This window comes from Talpa occidentalis, unplaced genomic scaffold, assembly GCF_014898055.3.
Source record: "Talpa occidentalis isolate TD23 unplaced genomic scaffold, MPIMG_talOcc4v2.1 talOcc4.16, whole genome shotgun sequence".
Taxonomy (NCBI): domain Eukaryota; kingdom Metazoa; phylum Chordata; class Mammalia; order Eulipotyphla; family Talpidae; genus Talpa; species Talpa occidentalis.
In genome coordinates, this window is record NW_023601653.1 from 5,323,972 (window position 1) to 5,336,187 (window position 12,216).

Genomic DNA, 12,216 nt, shown 5'->3' on the forward strand with positions numbered 1-12,216 from the left:
GGGGTCCTTCCAGCTCTAACTCTACATGCCAACTGTGCCCCCCACCCTTGGGGTAGAAAGATGCAGAGGCCGCGCTCCCTGTTCCCAGGAATCATCAACGCAAAGGTGCCAGCTGCGGAGCTGGCCTGCTGAAAAGTGCGCTGGGCTCCTCTGTGAATGGGTTTCACTAGCACTGGCAATGTGGCTTCCATGTGGGTAAATCTTTGGGCCTCCCAAGTGCTTTAACAGTTGAACAAGAGCGCCTGAGACCCTGGAGACCCAAGTCCTCGGCAAATAACGCTTCTGAAGGGTTCTCATTTCCGTAACACTTCACCCCTGTAGTGCCCTGACTCTTACCAAAACCCAAGAGTCAGGTTGGACAAGCACCAGCGTTTTGCAGATGGGGTAACCAACAGAGGTCCCGAGAAGGAGACTGGCTTCAACCCAGGTGAGGACGGCCAGAGGGGGGGGGGGGGGCGAGGGGCGGGGAAAGGAAGCCGCCCCTCCCCGCCCCGCCCAGTGATCCCTGGGAGCACCTGGGACCTGAGGGCTGGAAGCACCTGGGGCGGGAAGGAGGCCCCGAGCAAGACAGAGGCAGAGCTGCCCAGCCGCCTGCTCTCGAGACAGGTAAGTGCAGTGCTGGGCTCTCGCCTTCCACCCAAGTGTCTCATCAGGATGTCCCCACACCCAGCCCTGCAGGCCCCGGGAGACCCCCCAGATCATCCTCCCCTGCCTGACTCCTTGTCAGCGATGCTCTGGCGCCCTGGGGAACCGGTAGTAACCAGACAGGCCCTCAAACTCGGGGCGGGGAGGGGACCTAGTGGAGCCCACCCCAGGACAACCTCCCAGCCGCCACTTTGCCCCCTGCTCAGCCGCGGGGACAGCGGCCCCTCTAGAGCGCCTGCTGGTGGCCCGCGGACTGGGGGTGCAGGACGGGCGCCTTGGACGAGAGCCTGATGCAAGGACTTTGTGGGGTGCGGAGTGGAGCGCCCGTGTGGGCCCAGGGGGCGGGTGCAGGGGGAGCGCAGCACAGCTGAGGGGAGGCTCCCAGGCCCCGCGGCTCCCTGCAAACCAGCTCCTCGCTCGGCTCTTGCTGACTCACCTTCCCTCTCCCACCTGCTCCCTTTCTCGCCCTCCCACCTGCCTTCCCCTGCCCTGCTCGGGTGCTGGCGGCGGCTCCTCCAATCGCTCACACTTCACTCCCTTTCTCGGCGGGCGCGGAAATAGGGGGGATCGCAGTATCTGGGGGTGTAAGAACCTTAGATGTCACAGAACTTGAAATCACAGAGACAGGATGACGGGAGGGTCCCGGCGGGGGAGGGGAAGCCGAGCTCTTCTTCAGCCTCCCCTTCCCCCAGCCCGGATAGGGAGCCCAGGCCCTGCCCTCGAGTTCCCCGCCCCGCCTCAGGCCCCCAGGGCAGGTGGGTGGCTGGGGGGTGGTGCAGGGCGCTGGGCGGGAGCGGTGCTCTCAGGCTCTGGCGCCGGGACCGCCTCGCTCTCCGCTGGGCCCACCCCAGGCTCAGCTCCCAGAGCCTCCTGCCGCTCCCTCCCCGCCAGCTCTGACAAGCTCCTTTTCCTTCTCAACTCAACTCGCTCAGAAAAAGGGAAAGCGCCCCGAAGGCATCCAGCCCGGCGTCCTGCGAGTCCTCACCCGCCTCTGCCGGCCCGAGCTGGCGGTGACCGGGGACTTGGCTTTCTCGCTGTCATTTTTTCTGGGAACTGACTTTTCTTGGTTTTCGTGGCTTCTACGTAGTTTGCATTTTTAACGACTGCAGAGCGCTCCTAAAAGGCCTTCGCAGGTCACCTGGGCCTACAGTGGGGAGGTGGGAGAGGGGAGGGCCGAGGCCAGCTCCCACCACCGCACTCAGGACCAGCCATGTCCCTGGAGGGGTCCCTTGTGCAAAAGGCAGGAGAACCGCGCCACTAGCGGCCCGGAAGGACAAACTTCCCTTTCCTCGGCTCGCCTATGGGGCACATTGTCCCCTTGGGCTCTCCTTACCAGCCGCAAGTTCAGAGGAGTCAGGATTCCCCAGAGCTGGGTGAGGAGGGCCCCTGGGTGTGGCCTCTGCCTCCCCTGCGCTCTCCAGATGAGCGCGGCCTCTCTCTACGCTACACACCTGTGACCCACATCTCTGTGCAGGTTTGGGTTTTTTTAAACATCTTTCTCTGCTAGTGGCTGTCTGCTCAGGGTGCCTGGCTACCAATAGGATTCCCGACTAAGTTGGCCAGACTGTTTCCAAAATGCAGTCCCAGGCATGCCTGTCTCCATGAGCACGGGGTAGGCCTGGATCCCAAGGGCTGGAGAGAGGAGAAGCTTCAAAACCGAGTTCCCCTCCGTGGCTCCGTGGCTCCTCGAGGGTGGGAAGGCGCGCGTGGACAAGGAGGAAAGCTGGGGACAGCAGCCCACCGGGCCTGGGGCCCAGGGCCTGGCACTGCGTGCGTGTTCCTAGCGAGGAAGCAGCGTGAGTGGGGAGCCGGAGCTGGAATCCTGCCTCTGTGACTCCCTAGTCAGGCGATTTGGGCAAATTGCTCTGTGTCTCTGAATCTGTGTCCTTGCTTGTAAAGAGGGGCCTGTCGTGTATCTCACACACGTGGATGTGAACACACAGGGCATGGGGTTGGACACATTATTGGAACCAAATAAAAGTGTGTTGCCTTACAGAAGCCATGTCGGTGGGCTTATGACACACGGTTTCAAAAGAGACCTCTGAGCTTCTTGGCAGCTGTGCAAAAAGGGAAACCAGAGAGATCCTAAGCTCTAGAATATGAAGACTTGGAGTCTAGAGAAGGAGTTTGGGTTCTGATTTACGGTGCGATCCTGGGGGGTCTCTTTCCTTCTCTGAACCTCATTTTCCCATCTTCGAAGTTAAGACATTGGACCCAGTGACCTCCAAGCCCTGACCTGTCTGACAACTTAGGACTCTATTCCTGTGTCCTTAGAAGAGGGCAGGAGGTCGTGGGGACAGGGTGGGGGGACAGAACTGGCGCCTGTCAAAATTAGGAGGACGCCCAAGTCTATCTTTGCCCCCTCTGGTAACTTCCAGGGCCCACCCCTCACCCCATTCACTGTGTCAAGTCTGGTTTAAAATGTCAAACCCTGGTTATCAGTTCACACATCAACTCTACCCATTACAGATTTCCAAGGGCTTCTGTGTCGTTCGTTCATTCAACAAATATTTGTTGTGCACCTACTATGTGCAAGGAAGACACTGATGTAGGAGGGTGGACTCAGCACTCATCAGAACAGGCGAATGTGTATGTGGAACCCGAGCTCCCAGCCCTGCAAACCTTGTTGTGACCTTGGGAGAAAGCCCTGGGCTGGGCCCCGGCAACCCCTGCCCCTTTCTGCTCAGGCTGGGGCCAGAAGCCAGGGCTCCCTGGTTAAAGTCACCAGAGCTGCCGGTCACAGCTGCAGGGTTCAGGGCAACAGGGCAGGTAAAGCAGAGTCCCTGCCGCAGGGGCACCGCTGGCAGCTCTCGCAGTGCCCACAGGGGAGGGGAGACCTGGGCACCCACAGGCAGGGCCAGACAGACCCTGGGAGGGGGTTTGGAAGCCACACAGAGGGCAGGTGCAGTGACCTCCCTCCGGAAGCAGGGCTCCCTCTCCTGAGATGTGGCCCCTGGGATAAACATCAGGGCGTGGGCACCTGCCCCTCATCCTCTGGATTCTTCCTTGCCAAGCAGAGCGGAGGCTAAGCTTTCTGGCCTCCCCCACCCTGGGCTGTCTGAGCCCCCCTCTTCCCCTTGCTCCCCTCATCCTGGGCCTTTCTGTCAACATCTGACCCTGGGTTCCGGAGAGGTTCAGGGCGCAAGTAGTGTGATGACAGGTGGGAGGGGCAGGGGAGAGTGGGGTTTGTATCAGATGCGAGAGCAGGTGACTGGGTGGCTGGGGAGAGCAGGTGACTGGGTGGCTGGGACAGAACAGGGGCGGGAGAGACAGAGAAAGTGAGTGGTAGAGCCAGAGGCAGAAGGAGGAGACTGGCTGAGAGGGGAGGTCTGCAGGAGAATAGGGGAGCTGAGTGAGCCCCCGGAGGCCAGGGGTGCTGGGAGCAGACCCTGTGGGTGTGGACGGGGCAACTTGGGGCTAGGACACAGCGGTTGGCCTCTGGGCCCACCCCCCACAGTCCTGGCGTGTCTCTGTGAAGCAGAAGATGCTGCGGGGGCAGGATGGAGAGAGCAGTGGAGACCTGGGCTGAGGGTGTCCCCAGGAGACTCCTCAGAGGTGCTGAGCAGCGGTGGGCGCTCCTTGGGAAATCCAGAGGCCAAGGCCGCCTCGGGAGGGCCCCGACGAGGAGCACTGCCGGCCACCTGGGACCACCAGGCCTGCCCACGGAGCCACTGCAGCCCAAGTCAGACATGACAGAAATACCCAAAGGGATGGAGAAGGCCTCTCCTGGGTGTGGGGGGCAGGGGGCGGGACTGCGGGAGTCTCCTCACCTGCTGGTGGGGTCCACCAAGGTCCTCTGGGCCCCAGCTGCTGAGAGCGCCCCTCGCGCCCTCCCCTCCCCTAAGCTCAACATTCCCTTCCACCATGAATGCCTCACCACGGTTACAAAGCCCCTTAACCTCGGGGTTCTCACTCCGCTCCTGGAGAATCTAGTATCAAGGGCCTCCCCGGTGGCGCAGCGGTTGAGCGCTGGGCTGCGAAGCTGCCCGCAGCCTCTGCAGCGCCAGTTTGATCCCGAGCCGCCAGGCGAGGGTCTCACATGGCGCGCAGACCTCTCCTGCCGCCCGCTGCTCCCCTCAGCAGTGTACTTCGGTCCTTCTGCCTGCTCTGCTCCCCGCTCTGGCTCTGGTGAATCCTCTCACCCTCCCGCGCTTCTGACTGTACCCAGTGCTTGTATAAATAAATAAATAGATAGATAGATAGATAGATAAATCTTTATTTAAAAAAAGGAAAAGAAAGAAAGAAAGAGAAAAAAAAAGAGAGTCTAGCATCAGGCCCATTTTTCAGATGAGGAGGCTCAGAGGTCGCGTGTGACCTGGGAGCTTGACCCTGGGTCTTTGTCCAGGCCTGGGTGGCGCCCAGCCCACGGGGCTCTGGCCAGCAGCAGAGCAGGTGGGCGGGCGGGGGCCTGTAGGGGGAGGACAGCCCACCAAAGGCCCGGGCCTTCCCCTCAGGCAGTGAGCAGCCCTGGGTGGAGAAGCAGAGGGAGGGGCAGGATGACGGGGAGGCTGGACAAGAGCAGGGGTGGGGAGCTGGCAGCCGGGGCGAGGGTGGGGAGGCAGCCTGGTTGGGGTCCGGCCTCCATGCCAATGCGGAGCCTCTTCTGGGGCCTCTGGAACAACTTGGATGGGGCTGCGGGGGCGGGGAGGAGCATCCCGGGCTCAGATGTGACAGCAGCCTCAGTCAGCGCTGCTGCCGGCAGAGGAGCCCCGGCAGGGGCCTGGGGACAGATGAATGACAGGAAATGAAGGGGCTGGCCCTGCTCCTGTCTCCTCCTGGACAGGTGAGAGGCGGAGGACACGGGCAATTGAGCACAGCGAGCAGCCAGGTGGAGCTGTGAGAGGTTGGATGTGCTATTTCCAGCCCAGGCTCAGCGGGGAAGGAGTGGGTGGGGAGGGGGTCACAAGTGGCCTTGCGCCCTCTGGCAGCCAAGTCGGGAGGGGACGCCCGACTCTGGCCCAGGCCCGCCTGGCTGTCTTTGTCACGGGCCACGGAGGCAGCAGGAGGGCTGGGCCTGCGGCCTTGCTGAGGGACAGGGGGCTCATGGGCCTTCACCTGTAAGGATGACATGATAATGACACCTCTCTTTACAGGGGTGAGGGCTGGGGACTAAATGTCATGATGTGTGTGGATCTGGCCAGTGTTTGGCAGAATCCAGGTTCAGCAAATGAACATTCCTCTCATCCCTCGGGGCCCGGAGGATGGGCTTGCTGGGAGCAGCAGCTGGGAGGAAGACAGGCTGGGAAACACCCTCTGTCACCCTGACCCCCAGCCCCCAAGGTGATGGGCGTTGGGCATCAGGGTGGGACGGGTCTTTAGAATGTGGCCCTATTTCCTTGAATTGCAGATGGGAAGACTGAGCCACGAAGGGGAAGGTGGTCACTCTGTGCCAGACCGAGGAGGGAATAGCCCAGGGCTGACCCTTTCGCGCCCCAGGCCAGTCTGTGAAATGGACAAGACGTGGCTTTCTGTCCAGTCAGGGCTCTCGGGTTCCCCTCACTAATGCCAACACACAGAGCACAGAGTAGGTGCTCAGGAAACAGTTGCCCTTTCTGCTTATCAAGGTCATGACCACCCTGTGGCTAGAAGTCTCAGGTAGTGTCCAGACCTGAGTCGGCTCTGCCACTTGCTGCTGAGTGACCTTGGGCCAGCGACCTAGCTTGTCTGAACCCCAGTCTGCCTCCTATATGCCAGGGCGTGGGGGCCTAGCACCCCCCTCATGGGGCCCTGGGGGTAGAGGGAGAAAATGTGTGTGGCATGCACCAGGCCTCCTAGCCCCTGGGCAGCTGCTCCCGCTTCTCAGACTGCGCCCTGTGCCTGGCACCCACGCTCAATGCCCACACCATGCCACTCCCTCAGGGTGGAGGGCCTGGCCTTGAAAAGACTGCGGCACCTCTCCCGTCTGCCAGGGAAATGACTCCAGCTTGCCTCAGGCCCCCAAAATAGTCTTATTTTAGCTTCAACTCCTCCATGGAGAGGCCCCCAGTGCAGTGTGAGGGCGTTTGGCTGTTGAAGGCCTGCACCCCCATCCCCCCAGGCTGCCAGTCACTGCCGAGCGGTGCCCTTGGGCCTTTCCTGCCTCCTGATAACTGCCCCCTATCTGGGCACCCTAGTTCCTCCACTTAGGTTGGGCTCTCTGCTCCCCCTGGCTGAGTTCAATTCCAAGTCCAATGGAGGGTCTCAATTCCACCTGGACACCGTTTCTCCCCAAGGGTCCAGGACCCTCATGCTAATTGGAATCCAAAATTCTCCACTGCATGATTCAACTGTAGTCCCTGGGTCTTCAAGTCAGTCCATCTTTCCACTGCCCCACCCCGGAGAGAGCCGCACCCCAGGGGTGGAAGGAGACGGGGTGCAGACATAGGCTGCATCAGCTCAGGGGCACCTTCACCACCCACTGTTTCCTGCCTCAGTGCCTTTGCACCCACGGCTCCCCGGCCTGGAAAGCCCTTCTCCTTCATCCCCGGCTGGGCTTGGAACCCAGACAGCTGGGTCACCATTCCAGCGCCTCACCATTCCACGGTCCTCTGGAAGAGCCTCCAGGCAGAGGGATGGCTGCAAGACAGGACCTGACAAAACGCTTATTTACGGATAAGAAACTGAGCTGGAGAGAAATGAAGTAACTAGATTATAGGCCAGTGAGTAACTAGATGATAGGCCAGGGAGCGGGAAGCTGGAATTTGAGCCCTGGGGCTCTGTCTCCACTCCTGCACCCCCACAGCTGGCCTCTGGGGCCAGGCTCAGGAGGGGGTGGCTGGATGAGGGGACAAATGAATACAGTGACACAACCGAGCCTGCCGGCTGCGCACCCTCAGACTCCCCTCCTTCCTCAGTGGCTCTGCTGTGTGTGGCGTGGGCGGGTTTCAGGAGACCTCAGTACAATGGGAATGATCCAGGTTGTCTGTGACGACCATCTGGGGAGGAAGGCCTGTGCTAAGTGCAACATCTGGAAACTTCAAAAGTTGTTGGCAGCCCAAACTGGCGTCCTTTGAAATAAGATTGTCTTTTTTTTTTTTTTTTTTTTTGTGGGACCCTCGCCGGTGGCCGGGGAACGATCCAGCACTGCAGAGGCTGCGGGCAGCCTCGCAGCCCAGCGCTCAACCGCTGCGCCACCAGGGGAGACCCAAAATAAGATTGTCTTAAAGAAATGATAACTAAGGACCGGCGTGGCCTGCAGCTTCGTCACAATCCTCTACCCAGCCCTGCCCATTTCTCCCACCCTCCCCGGCTTGGATGCTTGCTTTTTTTTTTTTTTTTTTAAGATTTATTTATTTATTTATACAAGAACTGGGTACAGTCGGAAGTGCGGGAGGGTGAGAGGATTCACCAGAGACAAAGCGGGGAACAGAATAGGCAGAGTGACGAAATACACTGCTGAGGGGAGCAGCGGGTTGGCAGGAGAGGTCTGCACGCCATGTGGGACCCTCGCTGGTGGCCGGGGATTGAACCGGTGCTGCAGAGGCTTGCAGCTTTGCAGTGGGCAGCCTTGCAGCTCAGCGTTCAACCACTGCGCCACCAGGGGAGGCCCTGGATGCTTGTTTTTAAAAACGCCTGTTAATAAAAACTCAGAAGCTGGGGACCTTCCTGGTGGTGCAAGGGGTAAGTTTTAGCACTATGAAGCTATTGGCAGCCACTACAGCACGAGTTCAATTCCCGGCCAGGGAGGTGACCCACAGGGCGCAGCAGACCTCTCCTGTCTCTCCGCTGCTCCCCTCAGCAGTGTATTTCAGTAGATCCACCTGTTCTGTTCCATTTTGTCACTGGTGAATCCGCTCACCCCCTGCACCTCTGGCCTACACCCCAGTTCTCATACGCATAAATAAATGGGAAAAAAAAACACAAAACAAAACTCAGAAACTGCAACAAAACTCTACTTTTGGGCAAATTCTCTCCCCTGCGAAAGGGGAGCTGAGAACCCCACAGCCAGTGGATATGGCAGAGGTGAGGGGTACATCTTGGGACCCTAAGGCATCCAGATCCTAGATCTGGTGAGTTAGTGGTGAGAAGGGGTTGGGGCACTGGGCTGGGGAGGGGCAGGTGGCGGTGCTTTGCCACACTCCAGCACCTGAGCCCAAGGGCCTAAGGGGCCCTGTGGGATAAAGGTGAAGCCAGAGCACAAAGCCTCCAGGAGCCCACAGGCCCAGGCTCATAGCCGTACAGCGTCCAGGCAGGGGGGAGCCTCCCTCCCAACAGCCCCACCCAGAGCCCCAGAATCCAGCTTGAGTCAACACGCTCACTGCCCCCCGCTGAGGCTAGGGGCTGCTCCGATGGGCCTGTACTGAGCAGTGGGCATGGAGAAGGTTCTAGTCTGGGGGTGGGGAGCCTGGGAGGAAGAAGAGAGGGAGACCAGGGGCGCTGAGAAGGAAGGGAGAAGGGAGGAAGCAAGCCAGGAACCAGGGGAGGGCGCAGGCGGTCAGGCAGGAAAAGGCCAGCGTCTGGGTGTCAGCGGCCAGCTCGGCCAGCTGTGACCTCAGGCCACCCTCACAGGCCCCGGCTCAGGTTCCTCACCTGTAAGATGGGGCCGCAGGAGCCGGGTGCGCCGGGGTTCAGGGCACTAAACACTTGGCTGATGGTCTTCAAAGACCACCTTTCCATCAGTCTCTGCACACCCTGAGCCCCTCTGTGCTCCAGGCAGCGGGCGAGGCCCCTTTCTAGCTACTGTCTGCAGCAGCCCAGCACCTTTGGTGCGCTGGGGGGGCGCACTGTGTCCCGCTGTCCAGGTGAGCAGACAGGCAGCTCGGGTCACCTGCCGCGTCGCCCAGCGGGTCGGAGCTGGGACTCCAAGCCTGGGGCTCCTTCCATCACCAGCTGTGGCCGAATTGGACAAAGGTGAGGGACGGGAATAATTCCTCGCCTCAGTTTACCCTCCTGCCGCAAAGGACACCAGAGTGAGCTCACTCTTGCCTCCCCAGGGAAACCCGCACCAGACAAGCGGTTGCAGACAGTCCCCGCCTCGCCCTGCGGAGCCCTGTCTCCCCGGCCACCCCTGTCCCCCCACCCCTTGGGGTTGGGCCGGGGGCGCGCCCCACCGCGCCACCCCGTGGCGGCCTTGGGAACTGCAGGCGGCGGCCGCTGACCACACGTGGCGCCTCCGGGTCCCGCACCCCGACTCTGGCAGCAGCCGGGCCCTCAGTCCTCTCGCTCTCCGCGATTTGAAATCCGTTTGCCCCTCTCTCCGCCTCCAAGCCCGCGGTCATCCTGCTGGCCCCCTCCGCGAACACCCAGGGGCGCCTGCGCTCGGCCTCCTTAGAGGTCCCCCCCACTGCCAGGCCGGAGGGGCGCCCCCGGGCGTGGAGCTCGCAGAGCAGGGCAGAGGGGACGCGGGATTTGAGCCCCCGTGTGACTTGGTCTTATTTTTCTTGGGCCACCAGAGTTTGCAAAGGGCTTTTCACCGACATCCTCAGCGCCGCGTTGCTCCCGGGTGGCCTCGCGGACCCGGGCACGCGCCGCGGGAGCCTCCGTGGGCACCGCCCAGCCTCGGCGCGGACCCCTGGCTTGAGCGGAAATGCTTCGAAAAGGGCTGCACCTTCGGGATTTTTAAAACTGTACAAAAAAAAACCAAACAACCAAAAACATCTCAATTTTTTATTATTGATTGCATGTTAAAAATGGAGCTAAAAGATATACAAATAAAATCTATTATATATAAAACACATGTATTTGACATATTCAAATACACAACTCAAATATGTTAGATATACACATATAATTCAAATTTTCTATGAAGACAATTTCACCTATTTCTTTTTATCACTTAATGTAGTTACTAGAACAGTTAAATGGACAAGTATGACTCGAATTCGTGGCTCACTTATTTCTGCTGGACTAGATGAATCCAAGAAGCCCATTCCTGGGTCCCACCCTAGACCCCTGATGGTCTGGGATGGGGCCCTGGGCCTGCATTTTAAGGGACTCTGCAGATCAGGGCACTCTCCAGGAGTGTGTTCACTTCAGGCTGGTTCACTATCCTATGGGGCCTGGAATAGTAGTGCTCATTCAATGTTTGTTGAGTGAATAATCTCATCCAATGCTCACAGTAGGGAAACTCTTGAGAAGATGAGACACTTTTATTTTTTTTTATTTTTTTTTTTTTATAGAGGCATGCTTTATTCATTTGTTTGCTGGTTTGTTTGTTTTGTTTATACATGCACTGGGTACAGTCAGAAGCGCGGGAGGGCGAGAGAATTCACCAGAGCCAGAGCGGGGAGCAGAGCAGGCAGAAGGACCGAAGTACACTGCTGAGGGGAGCAGCGGGCGGCAGGAGAGGTCTGCGCGCCATGCGGGACCCTCCTCTGGTGGCCGGGGAGCAGCCGGGGATCGAACCGGCGCCGCAGAGGCCGCGCGCAGCTTCGCAACCCAGCGCTCAACCGCTGCGCCACCCGGGAGGCCCGAAGATGAGACACTTTTAAAAACAATAACCATGGCATTCTGGGCACCAGCTAAAAACCCAAAATTGACTTATTTGTACCCAGAGTAGGTGTGGCCAATTCAGCGGGAATTTACTAGTCCAAGAAGCTACAATTCTAAACATACACACCTGATAATATAACCTCAAAATATATAAAGCAAAACAAGGTGAAATGAACAAATCTTTTATCAATAATTAAAGATTTTATCACAACTTTTTAAATGATTGATATATTCAGAAGATAAAAGAATCACCAAGAATATAAAAGGTACCAATATAAGACAGATATTTGATATCATTAGTAATCAGGGAAATGTAAATGAAAACCAGGATGAGCTGGAATTTCACTCCCACTAGGTTGGCAGAAATGATAAAGCCGAACAGTTCCACCTTTGGCAAATATCTCAGGCTCAGCAGGGACTCTCAGCTTTCCGGGTGGGAGTAAAAATTGGTTCAATCTCCTTGGAAATCGTTTAGCCTTGCCTGATAACATTGAACACGGTGCACACACAATGATTTTATGGTTCCTGTCTTAAAACATCATTTAAGAATACACATTGTGGTCACTGTCAGGAAAATGAGAGGAGAGCTGGAATGCTGAGCTGGGCTCTGTTTCTAAGGTGCTGGCCATTTTTTCAGGGGATGAAGGCGTGGGTGTATGGGATTGTTTATCTCTAAACTGTACATCTTCTGTATCTTACAATAAAAAGGCTATGCCTGTATATTTACACGTGTCACATGTAATGTAATACATGAAAGTTCTAGAAGGAGACCCCAGACTGCTTACAGTGGCTTCTCCTAAAGAATGTTTGCTCAGGGGGGCTGGAAGTGGAGGGAAGAGGAACAAACTCATATTGTACTCAAATATTGCTGGATAGGTAACATGTCTGTGCAGAAAGGGTGTATGATGTGTGTGATTTTATTTTTTTAAGATGTGTTTATTTATGCATACAAGAAGTGGAGTACAGGCCAGAGGTGCGGGGGGGAGATGGAGTGGGGAACAGAACAGGCAGACTGCCTGAAACACACTGCTGAGGGGAGCAGTGGGCGAGTCAGCCACCACGTGGGTCACCTCCCTGGCTGGTCTGCTGCGCCATGAGGGTCACCTCCTTGGTCGGGGATCGGACTCGTGCTGCAGTGGCTGTGGACAGCTTCATAGGTTG